Raw genomic sequence first — 16,773 nt, 5'->3', positions numbered from 1 at the left:
TAAAATAAAGAACATTACAAGAGACAAGGAAGGACACTACATAATGATCAAGGGATCAATCCAAGAAGAAGATAGAACAATTATAAATATATATGCACCCAACAAAAGAGCACCTCAATACATAAGGCAACTGCTAACAGCTCTAAAATAGGAAATCGACAGTAACAAGGTAATAGTGGGGGACTTTAACACCTCACTTACACCAATGGACACATCATCCAAAATGAAAATAAATAAGGAAACAGAAGTTTTAAATGACACAATAGACCGGATAGATTTAATTGATATTTACTGGACATTACATCCACAAACAGCAGATTACACTTTCTTCTCAAGTGCACATGGAACATTCTCCAGGATATATCACATCTTGGGTCACAAATCAAGCCTCAGTAAATTTAAGAAAATTGAAATCATATCAAGCATCTTTTCTGACCACAACACCATGAGATTAGTAATGAATTACAGGGAAAAAAACGTAAAAAACACAAACACATGGAGGATAAACAATACGTTACTAAATAAGCAAGAGATCACTAAAGAAATCAAAGAGGAAATCAAACAATACCTAGAGACAAATGACAATGAAAACAGGACAATCCAAAACCTATGGGATGCAGCAAAAGCAGTTCTAAGAGGGACGTTTATAGATATGCAAGCTTACCTCAAGGAACAAGAAGAATCTCAATAAACAATCTAACCTTACACGTAAAGGAAGTAAAGAAAGAAGAACAAACAAAACCCAAAGTTAGCAGAAGGAAAGAAATCATAAAGATCACAGCAGAAATAAATGAAATAGAAACAAAACAAAATAACAAAGATCAGTAAAACTGAAAGCTGGTTCTTTGAAAAGATAAACAAAACTGATAAACCATTAGCCAGACTCAACAAGAAAAAGAGGGAGAGGACTCAAATCAATAAAATCAGAAATGAAAAATGAGAAGTTACAACAGACACCACAGAAATACAAAGCATCGTAAGAGACTACTACAAACACAACACCTCTGTGCCAACAAAATGGGCAACCAGGAAGAAATGGACAAATTCTTAGAAAGGTATAACCCTCCAAGACTGAACCAGGAAGAAATAGAAAATATGAACCGACCAATCACAAGTAATGAAATTGAAACTATGATTAAAAATCTTCCAACAAACAAAGTCCAGGACCAGATGGCTTAAGAGTTGAATTCTATCAAACATTTAGAGAAGAGCAAACACCTATCCTTCTCAAACTCTTCCAAAACACTGCAGAGGAAGGAACACTCCCAAACTATTCTATGAGGCCACCATCACCCTGATACCAAAACCAGACAAAGACACTACAAAAAAAAAAAATTGCAGCCAATATCACTGATGAATATAGATGAAAAACTCTCAACAAAATACAGCAAACAGAATTCAACACCACATTAAAAGGATCATACATCATGATCAAGTGAGATTTATCCCAGGGATGCTAGGATTCTTCAATATACACAAATCAATCAATGTGATACACCATATTAACAAATTGAAGAAGAAAAACCATATGATCATTTCAATAGATGCAGAAAAAGCTTTTGACAAAATTCAACACCCATTTATGATAAAAACTCTCCAGAAAGTGGGCACAGACGGAACCTACCTCAACATAATAAAGGCCATATATGTCAAACCCACAGCAAACATCATTCTCAATGGTGAAAAACTGAAAGCATTTCCTCTAAGATCAGGAACAAGACAAGGATGTCCATACTCATCACTAATATTCAACAAAGTTTTGGAAGTCCTAGCCATGGCAATCAGAGAAGAAAAAGAAAACAAAGGAATACAAATTGGAGAAGAGGAAGTAAAACTGTCACTGTTTGCAGATGACATGATACTATACATAGAGAATCCTAAAAATGCCACCAGAAAACAAGAGCTAATCAGTGAATTTGGTAAAGTTACAGGATACAAAATTAATGCACAGAAATCTCTGCCATTCCTACACATTAATGTTGAAAACTCTGAAAGAGAAATTAAGGAAACACTCCAATTTACCACTGCAAAAAAAAGAATAAAATACCTAGGAATACGCCGACCTAGGGAGACAAAAGACCTGTATGCAGAAAACTATAAGACACTGATGAAAGAAGTTAAAGATGATACCAACAGATGGAGAGATATACCATGTTCTTGGATTGGAAGAAATAATATTGTGAAAATGACTGCACAACCCAAAGCAATCTACAGATTCAATGCAATCCCTATCAAATTACCAATGGCATTTTTAACGGAACTAGAACAAAAAAATCTTAAAATTTGTATGGAGACACAAAAGACCCCGAATAGCCAAAGCAGTCTTGAGGGAAAACAATGGAGCTGGAGGAATCAGACTCTCTGTCTTCAAACTATACTACAAAGCTATAGTAATCAACACAATATGGTACTGGCACAAAAACAGATAGATTGATTAATGGAACAAGATATAAAGCCCAGAGATAAACCCACACACCTGTGGTTAACTAATCTATGAGAAAGGAGGCAAGGATATACCATGGAGAAAAGACAGTCTCTTCAGTAAGTGGTGCTGGGAAAACTGGACAGCTACATGTAAAAGAATGAAATTAGAACACTCCCTAACACCATACACAAAAATAAACGCAAAATGGATTCGAGACCTAAATGTAAGACCAGACACTATAAAACTCTTAGAGGAAAACATAGGAAGAACACTCTTTGACATAAATCACAGCAAGATATTTTTTGATCCACCTCCTAGAGTAATGAAAATTTAAAAAAAATAAACAAATGGGACCTAATGAAACTTCAAAGATTTTGCACAGCAAAGGAAACCATAAACAAGACGAAAAGATAACCCTCAGAATGCGAGAAAATATTTGCAAACGAATCAACGGACAAAGGATTAATCTCTAAAATATATAAATACCTCATGCAGCTCAATATTAAAGAAACAAACAACCCAATCCAAAAATGGGCAGAAGACCTAAATAGACATTTCTCCAAAGAACACAGACAGATGGCCAAGAAACACATGAAAACCTGCTCAACATCAGTAATTATTAGAGAAATGCAAATCAAAACTACAATGAGGTGTCACCTCACACCAGTTAGAATAGGCATCATCAGAAAATCTACCAACAACAAATGCTGGAGAGGGTGTGGAGAAAAGGCAACCCTCTTTCACTGTAGAAGGGAATGTAAATTGATACAGCCACTACAAAGAACAGTATGGAGGTTCCTTAAAAAACTAAAAATAGAATTACCATATGATCCAGCAATCCCACTGCTGAGCATATACCCAGAGAAAACCATAATTCAAAAAGACACATCCACCCCAATGTACACTGCAGCACTATTTACAATAACCAGGTCATGGAAGCAACCTAAATGTCCATCAACAAACAAATGGATAAAGAAGATGTGGTACATATATACAATGGAGTATTACTGAGCCATAAAAAGGAATGAAATTGCGTCGTTTGTTGAGACGTGGATGGATATAGAGACTGCCATACAGAGTGAAGTAAGTCAGAAAGAGAAAAACAAATATCGTATATTAACGCATGTGCGTGGAACATAGAAAAATGGTACAGATGAACCAGCTTGCAGGGCAGAAGTTGAGAAACAGATGTAGAGAACAAATGTATGGACACCAAGGGGGGAAAGCCACGGGGGGGTGGGGATGGTGGTGTTCTGAACTGGGTGATTGGGATGGACATGTATACACTGATGTGTATAAAATTGATGACTAATAACCTACTGTATAAAAAAATAAATATAATTCAAAAAGTAATTCAACACCCATTTTTGATAAAAACCCTCCACAATGTAGGCACAGAGGGAACTTACCTCAACATAATAAAGGTCATGTATGAGAAACGCACAGCGAGCATCATTCTCAATGGTGAAGAATTGAAACCATTTCCACTAAGATCAGGAACAAGACAAGGATGCCCACTCTCACTACTATTATTCAACATAGTTTTGGAAGTTTTAGCTATAGCAATCAAAGAAGAAAAAGAAATAAAAGGAATCCAAATCAGAAGAAGAAGTGAAACTGTCACTGTTTGCACATCACATGATACTATACATAGAGAACCCTAAAGATGCTACCAGAAAACTACTAGAGCTAATCAATGAATTTGATAAAGTAGCAGGATACAAAATTAATGCACAGAAATCTCCTGTATTCTTATACACTAGTGATGAAAGAGAAATTAAGGAAACACTCCCATTTACCATTGCAAAAAAAAGAATAAAATACCTAGGAATAAACCTATCTAAGGAGACAAAAGACCTATATGCAGAAAACTATAAGACACTTATGGAAGAAATTAAAGATGATACACACTGATGCAGAGACATACCATGTTCTTGGACTGGAAGAATCAACACTGTTAAAGTGACTGTACTACCCAAAGTAATCTACAGATTCAATGCAATCCCTATCAAACTACCAATGGCATTTTTCACAGAACTAGAACAACATATTTCACAATTTGTATGGAAACACAAAACACCCCAAACTACCAAAGCTATCCTGAGGATGAAAAATGGAGCTGGAGGAACCAGGCTCCCTGACTTCAGACTCTACTACAAAGCTACAGTAATCAATACAGTATGGTACTGGCACAAAAACATAAATAGAGATCGATGGAACAGGATACAAAGCCCAGAGATAATATGACCATATGTGTGTGGGTTTATCTTAGATAAAGGAGGCAAGAGCGCTTCCCTGGTGGCACAGTGGTTGGGAGTCCGCCTGCCGATGTAGGGGACACAGGTTCTTGCCCCGGTCCAGGAGGATCCCACATGCCGCAGAGCGGCTAGGCCCGTAAGCCATGGCCACTGAGCCTGCGCGTCCGGAGCCTGTGCTCCACAATGGGAGAGGTCACAACAGTGAGAGGCCCGCGTACCACAAAAAAAAAGAAAAAAAAAAGGAGGCAAGACTATACAACGGGGAAAAGACAGCATCTTCGATAAGTGGTGCTGGGAAAACTGGACAGGTACATGTAAAAGAAGGAAATTAGAACACTCCCTAACACCATACACAAAAATAAACTCAAAATGGATTAAAGACTTAAATGAAAGACTGGACACTATAAAACTCTTAGAGGAAAACATAGGCAGAACACTCTGTGACATAAATCACAGCAAGATCCTTTTTGACCCACCTCCCTGAGAAATGGAAATGAAAACAAAAATAAACAAATGGGACCTAATGAAACTTAAAAGTTTTTTCACAGCAAAGGAAACCATAAACAAGATGAAAAGACAACCCTCAGAATGGAAGAAAATATTTGCAAATGAAGCAACTGACAAAGGATTAATCTCCAAAATTTACAAGTAGCTCATGCAGCTCAATATCAAAAAACAAACAACCCAATCCAAAAATGGGCAGAAGACCTAAATAGACATTTCTCCAAAGAAGATGTACAGATTGCCAACAAACACTTAAAAGGATGCTCAACATCGCTAATCATTAGAGATATGCAAATCAAAACTACAATGAGGTGTCACCTCACACTGGTCAGAAGGGCCATCATCAAAAAATCTACAAACAATAAATGCTGGAGAGGGTGTGGAGAAAAGGGAACCCTCTTGCACTGTTGGTGGGAATGTAAATTGATACAGACACTATGGAGAACAGTATGGAGGTTCCTTAGAAAACTAAAAATAGAACTACCATATGACCCAGCAATCCCACTACTGGGCACATACCCTGAGAAAACCATAATTTAAAAAGAGTTATGTACCACAGTGTTCGCTGCAGCTCTATTTACAATAGCCAGGACATGGAAGCAACCTAAGTGTCCATCGACAGATGAATGGATTAAGAAAATGTGGCCCATGTATACAGTGGAATATTACTCAGCCATAAAAAGAAACAAAATTGAGTTATTTTTAGTGAGGTGGATGGACCTAGAGTCTGTGATACAGAGTGAAGTCAGAAAGCGAAAAACAAATACCACATGCTAACACATATATATGGAATCTATATTTTAAAAAATGGTTCTGAAGAACCTAGGGGCAGGATAGGAGCAAAGACGCATACGTAGAGAATGGACCTGAGGACACGGGGAAGGGAAAGGTTAAGCTGGGACGAAGTGAGTGAGTGGCATGGACTTATATATACTACCAAATGTAAAATAGATAGTTTGTGGGAGCAGCTGCCTAGCACAGGGAGATCAGCTTGGTGCTTTGCGTCTACCTAGAGGGGTAGGATAGGGAGGGTGGGAGGGAGACTCAAGAGGGTGGGGATATGGTGATATATGTATATGTATAGCTGATTCACTTTGTTATACAGCAGAAACTTACACACCATTATAAAGCAATTATACTCCAATAAAGATGTTAAAAAATTAATTTTTAAAAAATAGTCTAATATTATTTATTTAGCTCACTGGTATTAACTCTCTTGGAACCTATTTCACAAATGATTACAAGGTGATCACTAGATATTCAGGCTGAGCAGGGACAGTGAAAACAATGTAGGAAAAGGGGAAGGGAGCAGGAAGGAAGAGAAGAGGGCTACCTGAGTTTACATTCTGGTTCATATACCTAATAGCTATATGACATTGGGAAAGTCATTTAACCTCATTGAGTTTCCTCAACTGTAAAATTTGGACAACAGTATCTAGCTAGCTAGCTAGCTAGGGTTGCTGTGATGGTGAAATAAAATAATGCATACAAAGCACTATAAACATAAGTGGTATCTATTACAACTACTTTTTGGGGGAAGAGGATTAGCCAGACAGTGATAGCATAACCCAAGTAACCAAGTTCTATACAAAAAGCATAAGCCCTATGAGAAGAAGCCCTAAGAGAAGAAAATTTCTCTTCTTTCTCTATTTTCAACCAAATCCAAATAGGATTCTATATGCCACCCTCCTACCTCCTCTTCTTCGTGTGGGTAATGACTTAGCCAATACATAGCCACCAAACCCATGATTCAATAGCATCTTATATAGGGACATTTTTTTCACCACATACAGGCTTCCTAAAACCACATAATCTCCTCTATATTGGCCTCTGTTGGTGATGCAGCCTGCTCTGAGTATTTATCATGCCAACGGGTACCTCTGCCTTTGGCCCTCCCTCCCGTACCAGTACAGCCACTGGGAGAGATGGCAGCATTTCAGGCCATGATGCTCAGGGTGAGAAACAGCATTCACAGTTTGGAACTGATAGCTAAAGTTAAGGATATGAGACTTGCTGATCTGAACATTCCATATACAGCTTCTTATAACCAAGGGCAAGGTTGCCATATAACTCATTAACATTGCAAGGACCATCGAGCCTTCCCATTTCAAAGCAAAGTTGAAAGTAATTTAAAAATTGGAAAATAAAATGAAATTTGAAGTAAATTAATCCTACTTTTTAAAAAATTCTGAACCCCATGTATCTAAAATCCAGTCACTCTCCAATATACAAATAAATAAAATGCGCATAACTTATCAACTTCAGGGGCCAGACAATAAGAAAACAAAATCTATATCTTAACGAGGTCCCACCTTAGTTAAGCAAAGCATACTATAGCTTCCAGTTTTACTTGTCAAGTGGAGTAAGGAGAGGTCACAGAACATACTGCCTGCGCCCAAAAAGCCTTTAGAAACCCTTTGATCCAGGCTTCCTTTTTTATAGATACAGAACTGAAATGCAGAGAGGGAACATGACTTTTCCAAGGGCACACAAAACTGTTAGTAGAAAGTTGGACCCAGGACTCCAGATTCAGAGGCATATGGTGATATAATGAAAATTACATAAAGTTAAGACTCAGAGCTAAATTTAAATACTGGATCTTCCTTTTACTAGCTGAAGTTACTTAACCTCTCCAATCACTATTTTTCTCACTCATAATATGGGACTAGTAATGATCCACCTCACATGTTTACTGTGAGGACTAAATAAGAAAACATATAAAACACCTACTTTGTGCTGGACATATAGAACAAGTTCAGTAAAACTTATTTTTCTTCTCTTGACCATATGGTACAGTATTCTTATCATTTAGCTATCCTATATGTTTATCTGCTCCATGGCAATAACAGCAATAATTATATTTTTGTGAAACGAAATGGAGACAAATTTGGTCACTAGAATTTCTCTCGAGAATAACATAGCCTTGGATTGGAAGACTGCCTTGGTAAGTGCTTAAAGCAGAAGGATAGAAAGTGACCCTCCTCACAACTCCCCCACCCACCCAAAAACAAGCAACCTGGATAAGCAGGTAGCACCAAGTCTTAGGATGGGGAAGTATGTGCTATAAATGGAATGGGGAAGGAATTCTGTTATCTTAGAATATGAGAGAACATGAAAGAAATTGGCCAGCTAGAAAGAGACTGGGTTCAGAGGACGTGTTAGTGCAACTCCACAGGGGTGTGGTAGCTAACAGTGTCTGCTGTACATGTTAAAGTCATTTGTAAATTATTCTCCATATCCTCTACAAAATTTCAGTAAATTCTATACTGGTATTACTTTATGTAAGTGGATTATCTGGAGGAAACTTGAATTTCTAGGGATCCAGGGGAAGGTTTTGGACATCCACAGACCATGGAATTGGCAGGGATTCAGGCTAATTACAACTAGGTCTGACACTGAGGTTGCACCTAACTTCTAAGCCATGAACATCTCAAGCTTTATAGAATAGGATATTTACTGAATCCATGTCTTTTAGGTGCCCTGTCCCTAATCTAGCTTCCACTGAGATGGGATTCAAGCTCTGGGGACTAAGTACATCTACATTAGAGGTAGGTGCTCAAGAGACAAAGAATTGAAAGCCAAAGCTTCTTAAGTGCCCCAAAGGAAACTGGCAAAGCATTATTTCCAAGTATCGGTCACTAGCTCCAGAGGAGGAGGAAGGGGAGAAGTGGCCAGATGTCAAGTCCATTTTTTTTTTAACATCTTTATTGGAGTATAATTGCTTTACAGTGGTGTGTTAGTTTCTGCTGTATAACAAAGTGAATCAGCTATACATATACATATATCCCCATATCTCCTCCCTCCTGCGTTTCTCTCCCACCCTCCCTATCCCACCCCTCCAGGCGGTCACAAAGCACCGAGCTGATCTCCCTGTGCTATGCAGCTGCTTCCCACTAGCTATCTATTTTACATTTGGTAGTGTATATATGTCCATGCTGCTCTGACCTTCCCAATGACCTTTTTAAGGAATCAGTTCTAGGTTAGTCTTGATACTAACTTTTCCCTAAAATGATATATTACTCTCTTTCTTGATTCATCTTGAACACATAGTACCCATAGCCTCCAGGCTTTCTAGAATCTTCATTGACAACTCCAGATATCCCAAAGATAACTGGGATATTCAATCCCTGTTTTCTGCTAACACCTAGGTAGAAAGTCCCTGAAGAGAAAACAAAAACTTGACATGATAAAAGATATGTGGAAAAAAAAAAAGCGTCGCCCTTTTAGTGCTCTGAGGTCCTTATTTCAGCAATTCTCAAATTTAATGTGTATAAGAATCACCTAAGCAAAACATAAGGCTTCCTTGAGCCCTACCAGAGAAATTCTGGTTCAGTTCGGGATAACATTCAGGAAACTGCATTTGTAACAATATCTCTAATTGCTTCTTCTACAGATAGTATATTAGTCTGCTAGGGCTAATCTAACAAATAACCACCGACTGGGTAGCTTAAACAACAGAAATTTCTCACAGTTCTGAATGGGGGGAGTCCAATAGCAGGGTGTTGGCAGGTTTGGTTTCTCCTGAGGCCTCTCTCTTTGGCTTGCAGATCGTGGTGTCATTTCTGTATCCTCAACGTGGCCTTTTCTCTGTGCATGTGCATACCTTGTGTCTCTCCCCCTTCATATAATAACACCAGTTCTATTGGACTAGAGCCCATCATCATGACTTCATTTAATGTTAATTATCTCCTTAAAGGCCCTATCTCCAAAAACAGTCAAATTGAGGGTTAGGACTTCAACATATGAATGGGGGGTGAGGACCAACTCAGTTCATAACAGATAGTCTATAAACTTTACTTGGAGAAATAATGATGGCTGAAATGTTAAATATAGAATACAGTTAGTCAGAGACAGCTACCCAGAACCCATGGTGTACAGATTCTAGGGTACTTACAGGAGAAACTACAAAAGTAATTAAAATTCCCCTGTCTTCATGAAAATCTAAGGTAAAAGAGGAATTTTATAAATACACTCAAGACATTTACAAGTGCAAAATAAATACAGTGATGATATAATTTACAATCTAAATAAGGACACTTGAGCATAAAACAAGTCAACAGGCATAAACTGGAATATCCAGGGTAAACCATACCCTCTGGTTATCCTATATTTTCTTCTTAAATGTTCAGGGACAAAGCCAACTTTAAAAGGTAGGCAGCAGCCTAATCCATTTACTTTTACTGCATACCTAATAAAATGATTTCCTTCCAGGTGAATTCATCTTATAAATTGTACTTGAGAGGGTATGGGGGTTAGAGGGAAGGGAGTAGTGATGCATGAAACCATTATCACTTATTAATGCCTTAGCTTGAATTACTTTTCCATATTAACTTGAGGTCTCAGTTGAGGCCTGTTAAAAAGGATACAGTACGGGTATGCTTCGATAAAGGAAGAAGGAAAAGGCCATGGATGAGGAAATGGAGGCTCCAAGAAGTTAAGTGATTTGTTACACAGCTCATAAGCAGAGAGAGGCTGTCTTCCAACCCTGGCCTTCTGCCTCCTATTCTGGTGTTCCTGTCTATCCGTTATAATCCAAGATCTCTAGGAAATAATAGCCTTACATGAGTGTCAGGGATTCTGGGCAGCCAACGAATAGCAGAAAGCCTGGAGCACTTGACATGTGTGGTAGCAGAATAACACACACCCCAACCCTGGCAAAGATGTCCACATCCCAATCCCCATAATCTGAGAACATGCTAGGCTATATGGAAAAAGGGAACTAAGGCTGAAGATGGAATTAAGGTTACTGATCAGCTGACTTTTCAGTAGAGATTATCCTGGATCACCTGGGTGGGTCCAATATAATCAAAAGGGTCCTTAAGAGTTGGAGAGGGAGACAGAAGGGTAGGTCAGAGCAATCCCACATGAGAAAGAGTTGACTGGTCATTGCTGGTTTAAAGATGGAGGATGGAGCCACAAGCCAAGCAAATGTAGCCTCTAGAAGCTAGAAAAGGAAAGGAAAGAGATTCTCCCCTAGAGCCTCCAGGAAGGAATTCAGCCCTGCCAACAACTTGGTTTTTAGCCCAGTGAGATTCATTTTAGACTTCTGGACTTCTTCAACCTCCAGAATTGTAAGATAATAAATTTGTATTATATGAGTCACTAAGTCTGCGGTAATTTGTTATAGCAGCAATGGAAAACTAATACAACATAGCAGGAAGACTGATAAGGTGAGACAGTGGCGCGGGGGGGGGGGGGCGATGGTACGCACGTGTGTGTGTGTGTGTGTGTGTGTGTGTGTGTGAAACAGACAGACACACACAGAGACCCAACAGAGTTGAGGTAATTTATCTGCCAAGGCAAACTTCATCTACTTTGCTATTCTGCCCAACAGATAAAATGAGTAGACACTTTAGATAACAGTTTTTAATATATGTAAACTTGGAGTTTTCTAGTATTCAAAATCTGCATGAATAAATCACTCATTTGATAATACTGCAATAGCTCATTTGATCCCTAGGACAGGTGCAAAGTCCCCTCTCTTCCCAGTACATCTCTCTTCAAAGAATCAGCATTTTAAAACTAGAACTTCAAATAGAGTAAATTAAGAGAAGGAAGATTAAAATAAAATGTTTCCCTTCCAAATTTTCCTCTGAACAGAACATGTCTTCCTGCATGACCCAAGGATGATTTTGCCAATGACTTGCACAAGCATGAAATTCTATTTACTCTGCATTTATTTTTCTATTACTTGATTCCATGGGAAAAAAAGTGTTAACCAATTATAGAGGAAGCTGACTCTAAAAGTGCTTTTCCCAATTGACAACCAGATTTTCAGGGCCAGGGTTTCAGCTGTGAATATATTACACTGTCTCAGAGAAGGTCCCTGGCTGGGCTCTCACACGGTACCAATTCTGACAATGTCAGAATTCTAATAGCTCTACAACTTTTACTACCTTGAGCACTGTATCAAGAGTAATGCCCTATCAATCTTTAAACCAACAGTCTAAAAAAGGATTTCTCTTCAATTGAATGTTAAACAATTGGATGACTGGCTCATTGGGCTTAAGATTTTCATCAGTCTCTCACCAAAAAGAATTCAATTCTTTCCAAGAGCTCAGCAGTTAATATCCACAGCAGGGAAAACAATTAGCCAATTCATAAAGTTGGGTTCAGCTGATACTTCCACTGGAAAGGGAAATTGTTTTTTAGCTTATGTAAGAATCTATAACTTGATTTCAGGCAAGACTAGCCTTACACAGAGTGCTCACCCTTGGACAGACATTCCTTTTGTCTTAGGGCATTGTGACTCTATGAATATTCCAACCAGTGCCACTGGCACCATCACAACAGGATTAAACTTACAAAGTCCACTTCTGTAGTGGATTGTGATATCATCTACCCAGCATAATATTCCTTTCCCCTTTCTTCTTATAACCAAACCTAGGGGCAACTCATTCCATAACATTTAAGTGAGATCATCATAATCTCCACCCTCCAGACCACTTGAATTGGCAGGTAACCCAGCCTACCCCATGTATCTGGCCACCATGATTAGTTCAGAGACAGGTGCCTGAAGCAAGCTAGAACAAGCAGAGTCTCCCTCTAAGAGTTGATATGTAAACTATGAGAGTGAACAGTTTTTGTGTGTGTGTGTTTCTCAAGGACTGTAAGCCATGAGGATCATATAAACCTAGAGCTGTTCTGGCCATATTTCCAGTCATATGGAGAAAGCTCACCCAAGAATGTAACCATACAGAGGAAAGTAGAGTCAAGAGATGTAAAAAGAGAGTTACATCCTTGATTGCACTGTTTAAGCCCCTAAATGCAGAGATGTCTGAAATCAGACAACCCCTGGACATCTTAAGTGAACCAATAAATTCCTTTTTGCTTAAGCCATTTTGGGTATGTGTAAGTTGTAACCAAAACAGTGCTAGTACAGCTTCCAAAAACCTGTTTTATCCTCTCCACCACAAGGTTCTCAACCTGGGCAGCACATCAGATTCACCTGGGAAGATTTTAAATCCCAATGCCCAGGTCACACCTCAGATCAATTACAAGTCTCAGGAGGGAGGTGGGAACCCAGTCATCAGCATTTTTAAAGTTCCCCAGGTAGTTCCAGTTGTAGCAAAGGTTGAGAATCATGGTCCTAGAGAGCAAATGTCACTAGGTGACCTTTGGTATTAAATCACTATTTCTCAAACTTGACTGGGCATCAGAATTCCCTGGGGAAGATTTTTTAAAACATAGGCTCCCAAGTTCCAGCCATGGAGGTTCTAATTTAATAGACCTGAGCACAAGAATCTAACTGCTCTCTGACTATCCCAAGGTGATCCTAATGCTCAACCCAAGTTTGAGAACAAACAGAAAAGAGTAGTGGTATCAAAAGTGGTTTGCAGTTACCACCCCATGAATACTGTCAATCAATCAATCCACTGGGGTTTGGTAAGAGAATGTTAAAACTTCCACATAAATAACCTATTTATTTCTATTTCTATATATTTTATTAATGTTTATAATATATTAAATCAATTTTGTATGCAATACTTTGCAAATAAATGCACATCTATCGAGATGCATACGTTTTTTGACAAAGGTGGGTGATCAAGTATGTTTGGAGAGAACTGGATTAAAGTCCTGTAAGCCTCATAAACACACTTTGGCCTTAAGCATAGTTAGCTGAGACTCCAAGCATCTAGTACATATTTCCAGACATGATCATGCTTTTTCCTATAGAAACAGAACTTCATATAAAATAGTGATACCTATTAATGACACATTCTTATAAAAAAAAAAAGAAGCCAAGAAATATAGTAATAGATTAAGGTTAATCCTGAAGAGGAAAAAGGAACTCTGTGGCAGCATGTAGTATCCTTTGATTTTTAACTGGAAATAAACAGCTTCTCTATTGGTTTCCTTTGTATCCTCCTATAGGAAACTTTTGAATTGTTTTCTATCCCTTTTAACAGAGTTTTAATTTTTTTTTTCTGATCTCCTGACTGTGACCTGTTCACAGCCATTTGCAAACTGCTTTCCCTGGTAGAAAAAGGAATCAAAGTCCATTGAGATTTTGATTTTTCCTGTTTCCTCCTGTTTTCCCTGTGGCAATTATATCTTCCAACCCTATCCCAATCTTAATGCTTAAGTAATTAACAGAAAAATAATTTAACAAAACTCTGCATTTTCTACAATCCTTACCTGCTTCCCAGAGCAATTTCAAAATTACTAATCTTTAAAGGGATCAATTTTTTTGTTCCTACCAAAAAGTCTAAACATTGCCTTTCTTAGAGGCAATGTTTTCCACATTGTCTTTGAGAGTGCCCTACTAAAAAGTAAAAGCCCTTGAGAGAAATAAGAGATTAGTAACTTACTGAAGGGAAGTTTGAAAGTACATCAAACCACTTTTCAAAATGCCAGCTAGGTGAAAGCTGGGTCCCAAAAGCAGGAGACTCAGAGTAGATAAATTTGGACAGAAGGGTCAGTAGATGGAATGATTTAGATTCAAGAGTATAGAGCAATGGGTCTCAAATCTGACTGCCTAAGTCACCAAGTGCTAGGTGCCTGTTAAACATGCAAATTCCTGAGCTCCATCCCCAGAGATTCCAAATCAGTAGTTCTGGGATAGAACCCAGGAAACTGCAGTATTTAAAAAAAAAAAAAAAAAACTCCCGCAGATGAACCAGGGACATAATCAGATCTGAAGTGACTAGCAGAGAGTATTGCCTAGAGAAGGTAGGCATTCAGGGGAGAGAATAAAAGTTCTGGGCACAGGTTGGCAGTGAATAAAGAGCTGGGTCCTCATAGAGGCCAAAGACAAATTATTCACTTGCAGTTGCACTGAGCCCAGACCAGACTACAGATGTCAGTGAATTAAAGTATTATTGATTTATTCTTATGTGCTACAAAGTTTCCTGATTTAATCAGTTTCAATCCAATGATTATTTATTCAGCACAGACTAGTTATAAGGCCCTAGGATGGACAAGAATGACAAATATATTATATCGCTTATATGTGGAATCTAAAAAATAAGATACAAATGAACTTATTTACAAAACAGAAATAGACCCACAGACGTAGAAAACAAACTTATGGTTACCAAAGGGGAAAGGGTGGGTTGACAAATTAGGAGGTTGACATTAACATATACACTAATGTATGTAAAGTAGATAACCAACAAGGACTTACTGTACAGCACAGAGAACTATATTCAATATTTTGTAATAACCTATAAGGGAAAAGAATTTGAAAAAGAATTGATATATATATGTATGTATAACTGAATCACAGTGCTGTACACCTGAAACTTACACAACATTGTAAATCAACTATACTTCAATTAAAAAAAAGAAAATATACTAAATGGGGGGACCCGGAAAAAAAAATGCCCTGGGATGGATGCTATGATGAATATGAAGAAAAATAAGGCAGTAAGTACCTGCGCTCCAAGGACTCATGAGGTATTTTTTCAAGTAAACCAGAGTCTGGTAAGTGCTCTAATACAAGTGCAACCAACATGCTATGGGAAAATAAGGGACAAAGGAATTTATTCCAATTGGAGGCCCCTTGGGAGACCTTATGGAGTAGTTATTATTTGAGAAATGTCTTTGAAGGCAGGCAAAACAGGGAATTCCTGGAAAAGAAGATAGAATAAGCAAGTGTGCCAAGATGGGACAGAGCTGGACCTGTACAAGAAAGGGAGAGTTGTCTCATTTAGTTTGAGTCTAAGAGCACCTTACAATACTGCCATTTGTGGATTATAATTCTGTGGATGGTTGGGATTCTGTTATGTAAAATAAAGTGAGAAATATAAGCAGAGGTCAGATTGTAGGCACAAAGGAGGCCGGAAATTATTCTATATTTAAGGGGGAACCATTCTGAGAGGCAAAATGACACACTCAGATCTTTTTTTTTTCCTGAAAGTTACTCTGGACCTAATGTGAAGGATAGAAAAAAACAAAGACCAGTTAGGAGTGGGGTATAATAAAGGAAATGAGGGCCTCAGCCTGAGTCATGGCACTGAGAGTGAGAAGATAAGACACCAAAAGGGGAAAAGTCATATGTCTTCTGAATTAACTGTAGTGTTGGGAAAGAGTGGATGATGGTTAAAAACATAACCCTAATTTTTTTTCTCAGAACTTTTAGCCCTCCATAGGTTACAGTGCCAAGTAAATTAGGAGGGGAGAGTGGGGAAGTCCACTAAAACTCCTCTTTATAAAAATTCTAAACCACAGAAATGCTAAAACCACAGGGGGGAGAAAAAGGTTGGTTACTTTACTACCCCACCACATCTTTTTTGAAGAGGGGGTTGTGAGGAATTAGCCAGCTTGATGGCCAACCTTATTGATTTAAGTTACTCACCACTCTCTTTGGGCTGTTTTTAAATATCAAGTCCACTTTCAAAAGACAAAGATTCAATTTCCACTTGCAGCCAAAATGGAGTAACAGGGACTGGATTATCCTCTCACCTGAAACAACCCAAAAATCAGAGACAATAAAAAATAAGGGTTTTCAAGACACAGGACACCAAGCAACAAAGAACAGTGATCCCTGAAACAAACAATTGTGCCAGTTTACTGCCTGAAAAGAGTTTCCAGGACACATGCAGGGTGCAGGGAGAGAGAATGGAGAAGAAGCCTAATGGATTT

At 38.3% G+C, this 16,773-nt stretch overlaps 1 protein-coding gene across 8 annotated transcripts in view; it reads right to left on the bottom strand.

The window, feature by feature from the left end:
* The window catches only part of LOC307180253 (uncharacterized protein), a 1,346,125-nt gene that overhangs the window by 1,043,418 nt on the left and 285,934 nt on the right, over positions 1-16,773 (bottom strand). The window contains exon 1 of one of the 8 annotated variants that reach the window (XR_013825695.1): positions 16,487-16,548. The exons of the other annotated variants lie outside the window; for them this stretch is intronic. The gene's annotated coding sequence lies outside the window, so the exon portion shown is untranslated. Of the gene's footprint in view, positions 1-16,486; positions 16,549-16,773 lie in introns of those variants that run through there. 8 annotated transcript variants of the gene reach the window in all.

This window comes from Stenella coeruleoalba (assembly GCF_951394435.1).
Source record: "Stenella coeruleoalba genome assembly, chromosome: X".
Lineage (NCBI taxonomy): Eukaryota > Metazoa > Chordata > Mammalia > Artiodactyla > Delphinidae > Stenella > Stenella coeruleoalba.
The sequence above is the reverse complement of the archived record's forward strand: the minus strand, read 5'-3'. Positions and strand labels throughout refer to the sequence as shown.